At 43.5% G+C, this 11,372-nt stretch overlaps 2 long non-coding RNA genes across 2 annotated transcripts; both read left to right on the top strand.

The window, feature by feature from the left end:
* The first annotated feature begins 2,636 nt into the window (after positions 1-2,636).
* Positions 2,637-6,388, top strand: LOC123081872 (uncharacterized). Its single transcript, XR_006438836.1, has 2 exons — positions 2,637-4,236; positions 4,351-6,388. It is a non-coding gene; the product is annotated as an uncharacterized lncRNA (long non-coding RNA).
* Positions 6,389-7,308: 920 nt separating this feature from the next.
* On the top strand, positions 7,309-9,289 carry LOC123081805 (uncharacterized). The gene is made up of 3 exons (XR_006438815.1): positions 7,309-7,871; positions 8,433-8,563; positions 9,005-9,289. It is a non-coding gene; the product is annotated as an uncharacterized lncRNA (long non-coding RNA).
* Positions 9,290-11,372: the final 2,083 nt, after the last annotated feature.

The raw sequence follows: 11,372 nt of genomic DNA, 5'->3' as shown, positions 1-11,372 counted from the left end.
ATATAGGAGGCCGACTCAGAGCCGCTAATGGGCTGGCTCGATAGCGCGCTGACTTATGCGGGTTTGCTTTGCCATTTTTCTCTTTGATTTTTAATCCTATTTTTAACAACCAACTGTTGGAATTTTTTAAAGTGATGCTTTCTTAAGAAATAATTTTTTGAAATGCTTGATGTGTATTTTTACAAAGTTCAAAGCATAGTAAAAAAATTCACCAAATGTTGAAAAAAATTCACTGTATATAAGCATATATTCACTGTATATTAAAAATTTCAGCATATATTAAAAATGTGCACATATATTAAGACATATTTAGCGTGTATGTGAAAAATGTTCAAAGTTTATTAGGAATTTTTTTATAGTACAAATGCTTTTAAAACGTGAAACATAAAAAGCCCAGAAGAAAAAAAACTAACTTGTGAAAATAGAAAAAAATAAAAAGTAAAAACCCAGAAAAAACCCACATAAGATTTTTTTTAAAGAAAAACATGTGCTATAAGACTTTCTTTGGTAAACCAGGGATTTTATTAATTGTCCAACACAACAGGAATACAAACAATCTCAGGCATAATCCCTAGCCACAAATGGCGACCTGCAGGGAGAGACAAAGGTGCCGTAGCAATGGCGTGGGCTTCAAAATTCACCTCCCTATTTTGAAAACAGAAAAAGAAACTTTAACAAAATCGCTCTTCTTAATCCTTATATCCTCAATTACATGAGTATAAGGTGTCAAAACAGTCATGCACTGTAACAACCTCCAAGCAATCTGATGCCATGACCACATGTGAGAGATTGAGGTCCTTGGCTTGCAAGCAGGACCGCCGGGGGGGGGGGGGGGGGGGGGGGGGCGCCCCGGGTCCCCAAAGGGAAGGCCCCCTACCAGGTGCTCTACTTCGTTCGTATGCTACGCATGCGCAGGAAAAAAGTGAAACAAGGCCTGGCCCAAGTAGACACAGGCGCGCTGCTAGTCCTTCCTCACGCACATACACGCTGGCGGTCGTGCATTCGTGCTGATCGATTCGTCTTGAGGCTCGCAGCCGCCGCCACCGAAAAGAGTCATCCGTCGCCACTTGCCTCCTCTCTAAAATTGATTATTCCTCTACAGCTCTGATCTTTACGAAACTGTTCCAGCAAATACATCCTTCCAATGGATCTGAAGGAGAGGTATATAAGTACGTCTCATATCAAAAATCTCTTTTTATTATCTTAGGGTTTATAGATGTTTCAGTTTTTTGGATCGATCGAAGCTTTAGATCAGCGATTGTGTGGACGACAGAATTATGGCTAGGGGATTCATGTCACCCCCATCACAATCCAAACATATAGTATAATTATATCAGCATAATTTCTCTTCTAATTTCGTACGTATTACTGTATTACTATTTTTCATGAAGTACTACAGTCCTAAATCCTAAGAACTCTTGCTGATTTGGCAGGTAATAACAATATAATACAACACAAAATATCGGCTCAATTCCGTGTATGGATTTGAGATGTCACTTCCTGAAGATGAACGAGCTGCCAAGAAAATTAAAGAAGTATTTACTTTTCTGAACATATTTTTTGTGATACATCGGTAACTGAGCGCCCTCGGGACTTAGATGTCACCTCCATAAATTAAAATCGTGGGCAAAATCTAAACAATGGCGGCGCTATCGTAGATCTGAAACCCCCATGCGATTTGCATATCACTCAATAAATCGCGGGAGATCGCAGCACTATCACGGGCGATTGTGTCATTCCTTCCTTAATCGTCACGGCAAAAATCTCAGCCGCGATTCCCTCTCGCCCGCGATTTAATCTATGGTTACCGCTCACAACTTTGATCTTCAGATGACCACACCCTGTCACCAAGAGGCGAGGTGCTAAGTTGCATGTCCAAAATCACCAAGAAATTACATTATTATATATATAATTACTTTTATGTTTCTATATTAAAGGTCCCATGTTCTAGTTTCGCCTCGGGACCCCGAAATCTCAGGACCGGCCCTGATTGCAAGCGTGGGCTTCTAGACTTGGTGCATCTGCTAGACCCTCGAAAACAACTGTCGAGGCTCCAAGATAGTGACCATCCTTGTCCTTGCGGACTACTGCGGCTGCGAGCAAGCCCAACATCAACGTTTATTTTTGCTCCAGGGGACAAAGCTGCAAAAATAAACCTTTTTGTACATGTTTGCTAAGTATCCGCGGGAAAAAAAACTTAGAGCTGTCGTTGCTGACCCTCAGCCAAACGAGTCATTTTTGCTGATCATAGAACTCAGCAAACACTTTGCCGAAATTTTTCCGTTCTTGGCCGAGTGTCACTGCAACTCAAAAAAGTTGTCGTAGTTTCATGTCTTTACGAACAAAAACTATGAACCAGGCGTAGCTCAGATGATTAGGTTCCGAGTGTGGTTTTGTGTAGCTCAAGCTACTTGGTACCCCTTATCTTAGCCATTCATTTTTGCATCATGATCCGTGCAGGCATATTTGTCATTTTTGTTTCTCTCAAACGAAACAACGTATAAACTTCAAACATTCTAAATGCTAATGTGGGAAAAAACTTTCAGATTTCTTCATGCATTTTAAATGCTAAAATTTATTTTTTAATCAAAAAAAAAAATCCTCATTTTGTATATTTATGTTGGTCCAAAAAATCTGAAAGTTTTTTCACACATTGAAGTTCTAAATTTTGTTTGATCTGCAAAGTATGAAGTCTATATTTTTTTTCATTTGAGAGAAACAAAAAAGAGAAATCTTCTTGCTGTAAGTTAGTTGAAGAGTACGGATCTCAAAGCAATGTTGAAGGGATGGAGATAAGAGGTTCCATGTAGCCTACAGAGAAACTTTACCTTAGGTTCCTTGTGATGAAACCAACCCATCAAAGTCTAGTCATATATTTGCATTGGTGGTTGCATTTTTCGTTCGTACTATGTTACAAAGTTGAACAAAATCTGTCTTGCAAATGCAAACCAATGCGCGGCGTGTTACTCTTTGCAGAGATACGATCGATGGTCTGTTACTAGTTACGACACCAGCGGCACGATACATTCCCTGCACCTGTTTTCCTTTCTCAGTTAACCAGTCAGCAACATCTCTTCCCACCACCACCGCCGGCGCCGCCCCAACCCCATCCGTCACCACCATGCTCCAGTAGAGAACCGCGATGCATGCAGTAGAGAATCCTCGTCGGCTCGATGCTCTACTGCACAAGTTCAGATCCAGCGCTGGAGAGCGCCAGAGGCCGCCGGCCGCCCTAGGCCCTAATGCAGTTCAGATTCAGCGCCGGAGAGCATTTTTTTTTTTCCATGGGTCAGAGTGCCCTACATCCCAGACGAGCTGCTGGAGATGCTCTCCCTCGCCCCCTTGGCCTCCTGGAATGAGGAGGAGGATGCTCGACGCTGTCAGCACGTGATTCATTCCGTGAGACACGACTCGCCATGGCAGATCCAAGGTCAAAGGCCCTAGCTGTTCGATTTCTTCATGCCCCTCTCACCAAGTGAAGACTCAACTATTCCAAGTGGGCAAGTGCCTGATGCTAATTACAGCAAAGCTGTCGAATACCATGGATTTCGAATCTGCAAGCAAAAACATCAAGGTTAAGATCGCCATTGCAGGAAGGGTTTACAATAGGCAAATCTGGACAAGGATGAATTCGGGGAGAACGTCTATGATCCAAGTTAATGGGTGCCGCAGAAGAAGACTGAAGTGCAAATTTCATTGCATTCAAGATACTCATCCAAGTCCTGTATCATGGGCTACTAGTTTGTGGTGTTATTGGGTTCAGTTTGCCTCTCGCTGATTTGAATGCACTTTGCATTTTTGAATTACTCGGCCTTGAGTGAACTTCATCTGGTCCTTTCCTTCCTATGCATAACTGTGTTGGCTAGGTAAGGGGTCCGAGGTCCATTGAACAACCTTTCATAGTAGTTTTTCTGATGCTACTCTGTGGTGTAAAGAGGTTATGAGCACACAAGGGCCATTTAAACGATACGATGCAACATTTTTTGAGAGGTTTATAGCACCGCGGTAGGGTCTTGGATGCGTATCATTTTTTTTTTGTTAATTAGGATAGTGCAGGGCGATGTGCAGCCCCGCCTCGGTCATGGATCACCGGTGCCGTCACTGTTGGGAGGCTGCATCGTTTGCTCTCAGGGCTTCCCGGAGGTGTTTGCGTTCGGGAACCACTGCGTCGGCGTACCAGGTGGAAGGGCTGGCAAATCAGGAAGGCGAGGACCTCTTCTGGTATACCAATTCCAGGTAATTTCATCTTTCGTTCACTACATTGCGTCGACTCACATGTATTCTGGTTAAGAAATCGTGATGGTGGTACATAGATGGAGCTGATAAGTCGATCCTCACAACTCGTTTTAGCGGCGGCACACATGGATTGGAGCAGGCGGATGCCTCCCTATCTTTTCCACCTCTGCTGCTTAGACATGCCAGGATGACCCAAGGTATCCATGAGAGGAACGACACTATAAGAAGTTGATTTTGTACTAAGTTTGCATCCAAAGGTACATAGATGGATTGTTTTGTTGAAATTTATTCTTTGTTCATGATTGTATACTCTCAATAGTTTTACACAGATGAAAAAAGACATACTAGGTGTAGCAATTAACACATACCTATAACTAATAAAATCAACAGTTCGAAATTATGGTGTTCTATTTCTATCAAACAACAACATATTAAGTGTTGCCTGCGTCTCCCTATTTTACTATTCTTTAGGCTCCATTACAGAGTACTAATTAACATAAAACGTCAATATATTAGGTTTTGCCCGCTTCTCCCCATTGTACTGTTTTTAGGCTCCATTACAGAGTGCTAATTAAGATAAAACAGTAACATTTGGGAAGGAGCCCATCAAATGCCTTATTAAATTTACCAATACCAGATTTAATTGCACCATGGAACACAGGATGCAATTTATCTCTCGACAAGGGAGGCAATCCTGCATGATCATAAGTTATTTTATATTAGGAAGGCACGGCAAAATTTTAATGAAGTAGCACTGGACCTTTTTGGCAATTTAAATTTACGGAAAAGCTAATACGAAATGGTGCATCTTAATACTTGACACTGCCTAAACAGGAATACTCTACCTTTACAAATGGACCTAAAAATGTATCCATTCAGTATTTACAAAAAATAGAAAAAAATGATTTGTGTACTGAGTGATTGTCCTCAGCATCAGTTAAGCAAATGGTTGTAAAATACACTCTCACAAAATATGGCAGTTGCTTCTCTGTATGAACCTAAGAGGGTGTTCTGAATGGCTTGAACTTTTGCACATTTAAGAAGAACTACTCCATACATATTTGCAATGGTGGCCTAGGAATGAGCCACTTAGGTTGTCCTAATCGTTAAAAATCGGTAGGAGTATCTTGCTGGAGCCTTGTGGAAACCATGGCTTTATCTATTAAGAAATATCAACGAATCATAGAGAACTAATGATTACCTACCTAAAAAAAAGATGATGGCTGAGTCAATAAGGTTCTCCTCATAGCTTAATATCCATATTTAGTATCTGAACTTTCTGGATTACCATGGAAAACTTGGGTATCCATGTTCTCAAATACGAACTAATCATATGAATCGTGATCACATGCCTGAAACAAAAGGCAAAAATCATATATTAGCTTATAATCCCTGGGCGTTCCTTAGAGTGCCCTAGCTCAAAGCTGACCTCCCCTCTGTTTCAGGACTCGACTGCTAGAAAAAAGGCGCACAAATATATTTTTTGCAGCAATATCTAACATCAATAAATAGTTCAAGGACGGAATGCACAAACTGTACGTGATTAAACCACACAAAAAAGCAATTTCATCCAATGGAGGGAGTCAAATTAATTACATCTACATAATTGTTGAGGCGTGTGATGGAGTGGACTCCTAGGGTGAGGTCGTTGGCATGATGTTATTTCAGTTCTGATATGCTGCAAAAAGAAATATTTACCAACAACAGTAAGCAAAGGGGCACTGTTTTCCTAGAGCACTGGTGAAAAGCAATTTAACAAATCTCGTTTGCAAAATTATTATAAACACATACAACATGCATGTCTTGACACGGACTAATTGCAAACATTCCTTGAGGTCAGTGCTTATCGCATGCTTCTATGTAATGTTTCTCATAGTTCTAGATCAAAAATGCTGATGTTTTTTTAGGTTATAGCTTGTTAGATTCAGGAGGTCTTCTGTTATTAGTACTATTTTGAACGGGTTAGCAGGCAGTAGCACACCCAGGCCAATTCCGCAATGCTATGCCAACGTCTGCACCACCTTAATGTTACCCCTCAGCAGGGGCGGACCCAGGACAAAAATGTCCCGGTGTCCATGTGTATATTACATACTTTGGTCTTTTGAAGGTCAACCAATGTTATATGTAAATGTAATATATACTAAAAAGATAACTTTTTTTGCAAAAAGGCATAAGGGCATGACACTAAAATTGAAATACTCCACGTAATGAAGTGTTATACTTTTTTTGCGGGTAGTGAAGTGTTATACTTGAAATACTACTCCCTCCGTCCTATAATATAAAAGTGTTTTAACATTACACTAGTGTAAAAAAAACTTTTATATTATGAGACGGAGAGAGTAGTCGATTAGGAAAGGTGGACATCAAATTACAGAAAAATCCAAACTATGAAAACAAATATCTTGATCACATGGAGCTAAATTATTTATATAAAAAAAAACTAATCAAGTATATTGATTGAGTTACGCAGGAAGCAAGAATTAGGAAGGAAAAACCAAAAGTATAGAGGCACGCACAATAGAGAGGTTGATGCATGAATCATTGTACTATCTCTTTTCTTTTAATTATCTAGTGATCTATACTACTCCAGTACAGTATTGTAGGGGCGTGGTGGCTGGGTCAATGGATCGATATTCGAAAATAAAAAATTGACCGATAGCTTGGTACCTGGCTGCATTCATGCCTCGCTCGCACGCGTCACTGTGTTACTGGGCGCTGGCCGAAGGGGCCACCAGATGGGCCGCGCTTGAGTAGCTTTAGCCGGTGTCCATCTGTTCTTTTTACCGGTGTCACAGCTATATATGCGCTGTATATATATATATATATATATATATATATATATATATATATATATATATATATATATATATATATGCGCTGTATATATATATATATATATAGGTAATTACAGAATTTACCCGGTGTCCTGTGACACCGGTTGGCACTACGTAGGTCCGCCCCTGCCCCCCAGGTTAAAGCTCTCTCTACTAAGTTTAATAATGTTCTATTCTCTATAGTTTTTTTTTGCTATAATTAGACATATGTTCGTTCAATTGCTTATGCTAAAGAAATACAAGCTTCGCCTGAGCTATTGTACACCAAATTCAAACGCTTGGTCTTGCATTTGATTCTTATCGAGACAAGGAAGATGTGGAGATGATTTTGTACTGTTTGACCATGATCCGGAGAGGTAAACTTATTAGATAGGTTGTTCTGTATGTTGAGACATTGCAAAGAGTTTGTATAAAAAATAGGGAAGCTATTTCAGGATGTATTTAGCTGCTTCACTTGTTGGTGCTTATCTATTTTGGTTAGTATTTTTGGTTTTAGTTCCAATGTTTATGTATGCAGCTTGCTGATTCCCCTATTCGTGTAATTACCCTTGTCCGATTTCCCTTTCCATATAACTACATCTTGTTTTAATGCAGATGTTACTGATACTAATGAATGTCATCCAAAGTGCTTTGCTCTTGGGTCTGTAGTTGAAGGATTAATAATTTAAATTTTTCACTTTACTTTCTTGGACAGGCAATTGAAAGTTTTTTTCTTCTCTGCGTCTTCCGGTTGCAATATATGGTCCTCTGGTTGGAGTATTCTGCTTCCAAAACGGAAGTGCTACTGGAATCGATGATGAGGTTAATCTTGAGATGATGATAGTAACATGGTTTGTAAGGCAGTAAGGCTACCTAAGCGACTAAGGCAGACGCTTAAGCGCCTAAAGCGGGCATATTTATAAGGCGCTGCAAGGGCGCCTTGTCACCTAAGCTTCTAAGCCCAGGCCCCTTATAAACAAGATATAGTAATTGATATGGATATTTGGGAATGTGAGATGACTAATTTTTAGATGCTACTCTTTACATTGTATACATGACATGCAAGCATACACTTATGTTAAATAGATAATTTTATTGAGTCCTGCCTTCTTGTCAATGCCGTTTGTTGTTTGTTTAATAGAATATTTGTGTAATTGTGTTGGTTAAGCTGGGATTTTCTGTGAAATCTTGTATATCTTTACATGATGTACCTAATGGTTAAGTTATGTGGGCATATATCACGTATTTTTGCCTTAATGTTTAGGTTGAATTTCTCTGCTCTAAGAACTCGGTGCCAACATACTACATGTATATCAAATTAATTTAGTGCTGCCCTTTTCTTTTTACATTTGAATACCGAGTGTTTCCCTACATCTATTGCAGACAAAAAAAAAAGGATCAAGATACTTTGCATGATGCCGATCCGGATGACGAGACTATACGATCGCACTATTTTGCTTTAGAGAAAGGGTTTTGGTGTCAACTGCTGCTAGCTACATATTTCTTAGATAATGGTATGTGTTTGCAGCTCTGGACTTATGTAGTCTCGGTGTAGTTCATATTGATATTCAACTTCAGCCATCAATAAATTTGCATCAGTGGTTGTGTTCTGTGCTTGTGCTTGACAGTATCACACTATACTTCACTGTAAACAGAATAAAATCTTGTCTTCAAACTTACCAGTATGAACAATTAACTTCATGTCATATTTATGGACATAGCTATTCTATTGCAGCACACGGCAACTTGTGTCATCTGTTTCTTATTTATAGTATTCAAGTTGATACATTTGATATGGCAAAATTCACACTTTTAATGATCGTACGTTACTTTTTTTCCTGCAAAAAAAAGGAGCCTTCCATGAGCACCTCAGGCTCCACTTTGCTGCTAATTTTTACGTTTGTCGTTGTTGTGTGCCATTGACATTGACGATCTGTAGAAATTCTGATTTTCAGTGAAGAGTAAAAAGAATCGGATGCCATGTGGTGCAAGACGGGTGATGCCAAGAAGGCGGCCCAAGTGAAGCAAAAAGTGGATTGGGGATTGGGAACACAAGGCACAAGGGAAGGGAAGAAGGGCAAGCCCGTGGAGCCATCCCAAGGACACTGCATGTCCAACAGAGGAGAGTGAAAACTATGTAAACTTTTTTTCTTTTTGAAGCTGAAGACTATGTAAACCCAGAGCACAAATTTGTTTTCATCGTGATGTTTCATTAACTATTACATAATTGGTACATGATTTAAGAGGACAGGTATATTCAAACCTGAGCTATGAGTTGATCCATTGCTGCAATTACCATAATTTGAAGTGAACGTCAAAATCATTGTTGATTTTTATGAAATTACATTTGTGTTGATATTGATGTCTTCTCTTGCTTTACATTTGTACTCCAGCTCAAATGTACTTTTATCCAGATTTGTTCTGATATCTTTATTAGTATAAGGGATTATGAAGGGGGTGGGTGCCCATGGCCTCTTCACAAATGCACACAAAGCTAGATAAAATCGGTGGTCAAAAATTGTTCCCTGGCACAATGGACCAAATCAGCTAAAAGATTACCAAGACCAAAGTATCATTTGATGCAAATTCACAAACAAAAATACAGTACAGCCCTTCGTGTTTGTACTGCGCCACCAGTGATCTACATAGTCTACTTCTTGCAAGTGTGTGCCCTCGGGTGCACTGCAAGGATGCGCGGCGGCTCGACGGGGCAGCCTCCGGCTCCTCGGATCGTGCTCCGGAGCCTTGTCGCCTCCTCGGACAGCCAGTCGTAACGCGACAGCAGCTGCTCGACTCGGCTCTCCAGCGGCCGGAGCCGCTCGCCGACGGCCGTCCAGTCCCGAGCTCCGTCAGCATCCCTGCGCAGGGCCCTCTGCGTGGCCACGAGCCTCTCGATGGCGCGGGAGTGCGAGGCCATCTCAGTGTATGCAACCTCCAGATCGTCGTTGAGGGCCGACACGACTGGAGTACCCTGGTTCACTCCTGCAGCTTCGGGCGCCTGCACCGCCAGCTCCTCCTCGCCGGCTTCCTCGGCGGCGGCCGCTGGAGCCTTGTAGGATGCTCGCGATTGAGCCTCGCGCCGCCGAGATCGCCTCCCCTCCCCCTGAAGAGCGGAGATGAGAAATTGTGCCAAGAAAACGGCAGAACAGAGCCCAGGGCCCAAGATGGGCGGGGCAAGACCGCGAAAACAACGTACCTGCGGAGTCTGCGCCGGCGCCGGCGCTCTCGCCGCCCGCTCACGCGCACGCCGGCCTCCTCGAACGCCGCCCTGGCCGTGGACCACCGGGCACGCCACTGCGGCGGGACGCTCGTCGCCCGAACCTGTGCCAGAGGCCGCTCCGCCCATGCCGCCCGCCCGGCCGATGTCGACGTCGGCGTCCACGCAAGCCGGGCCAATGCCCGTGCTCCCGTCGTCGGGGTCCGAGTCGTGGACGACGCCGACGCCCACCAGGAGCCCCGCCCCGCACAGGCACACGAACACCGTCGCCGCGTGGCCGACAAGCGGCGTTCCGCACAAGTAGCAGAACACGGCCGGGGCGCCAACCACGCCGGCCTCGGCCTGGCCGCGGGGCCTGTGGCAGAGTACGTCCGCCCCATCCAAGGAGCCCACCGAGGCACCGACCATAGGGACTCGCCAGCGCTGCCTCGACCGCCACCGACGACTGGGTAGCCCTCCCCGGACATCTCCAAGAAACATGCCGCGCCGCCCTCGAACCAGAGAACCTCGGCGAGGTCGCCTCGGGGGACGAGCGGGACGGCGCACCGGCCGGAGAGGAAAAGGCAGGGGCCGCGCCCAGCGGCGAGGCCTTCCTTCGCCATGGATGACCGGAGATTCTTGAGTTCTTGGTTTTTGGCTGATGATTCTTGGCGACAACAATTCTTGGGAAAATTACGGGAGCAACAGAATTTATGGAGGAGGAGAAGCAACAGCAGCCGCGGCGGGAGGAAAAGGGTGCGGGCTGAGGCCGGCCCACGCGCTGAGCGCTCCGGCGAGGAAGAGGCCGGCCCATATGAGCGAATTGCTCACCTCGCCGGCGGCATCACATTTATATGCCGGAGAGAAGGAGCTTCTCCCCAATCGTATAGGAAACGTGCACCTTTCTAACTGAAGTTCTTTAGTGCATTTCCCGCTATGCGGATGGCTTCCATCACTAACGGCCGGATCCAAATGGATTATGATTTTGTCCGTTTTTTGTCCGTTTGAATCGACCCAACGGACACGAAAGTTCACTTCCGCATGCGCCCAACGCTGGTCTGACCCATTTTGGGCATGAGAAAAAAAAAATACTTCGCGAACGCCGCGTCGCCTCGCCTCCTCGTGCT

Source organism: Triticum aestivum, chromosome 1A (genome assembly GCF_018294505.1).
Source record: "Triticum aestivum cultivar Chinese Spring chromosome 1A, IWGSC CS RefSeq v2.1, whole genome shotgun sequence".
Lineage (NCBI taxonomy): Eukaryota > Viridiplantae > Streptophyta > Magnoliopsida > Poales > Poaceae > Triticum > Triticum aestivum.
The sequence above is the reverse complement of the archived record's forward strand: the minus strand, read 5'-3'. Positions and strand labels throughout refer to the sequence as shown.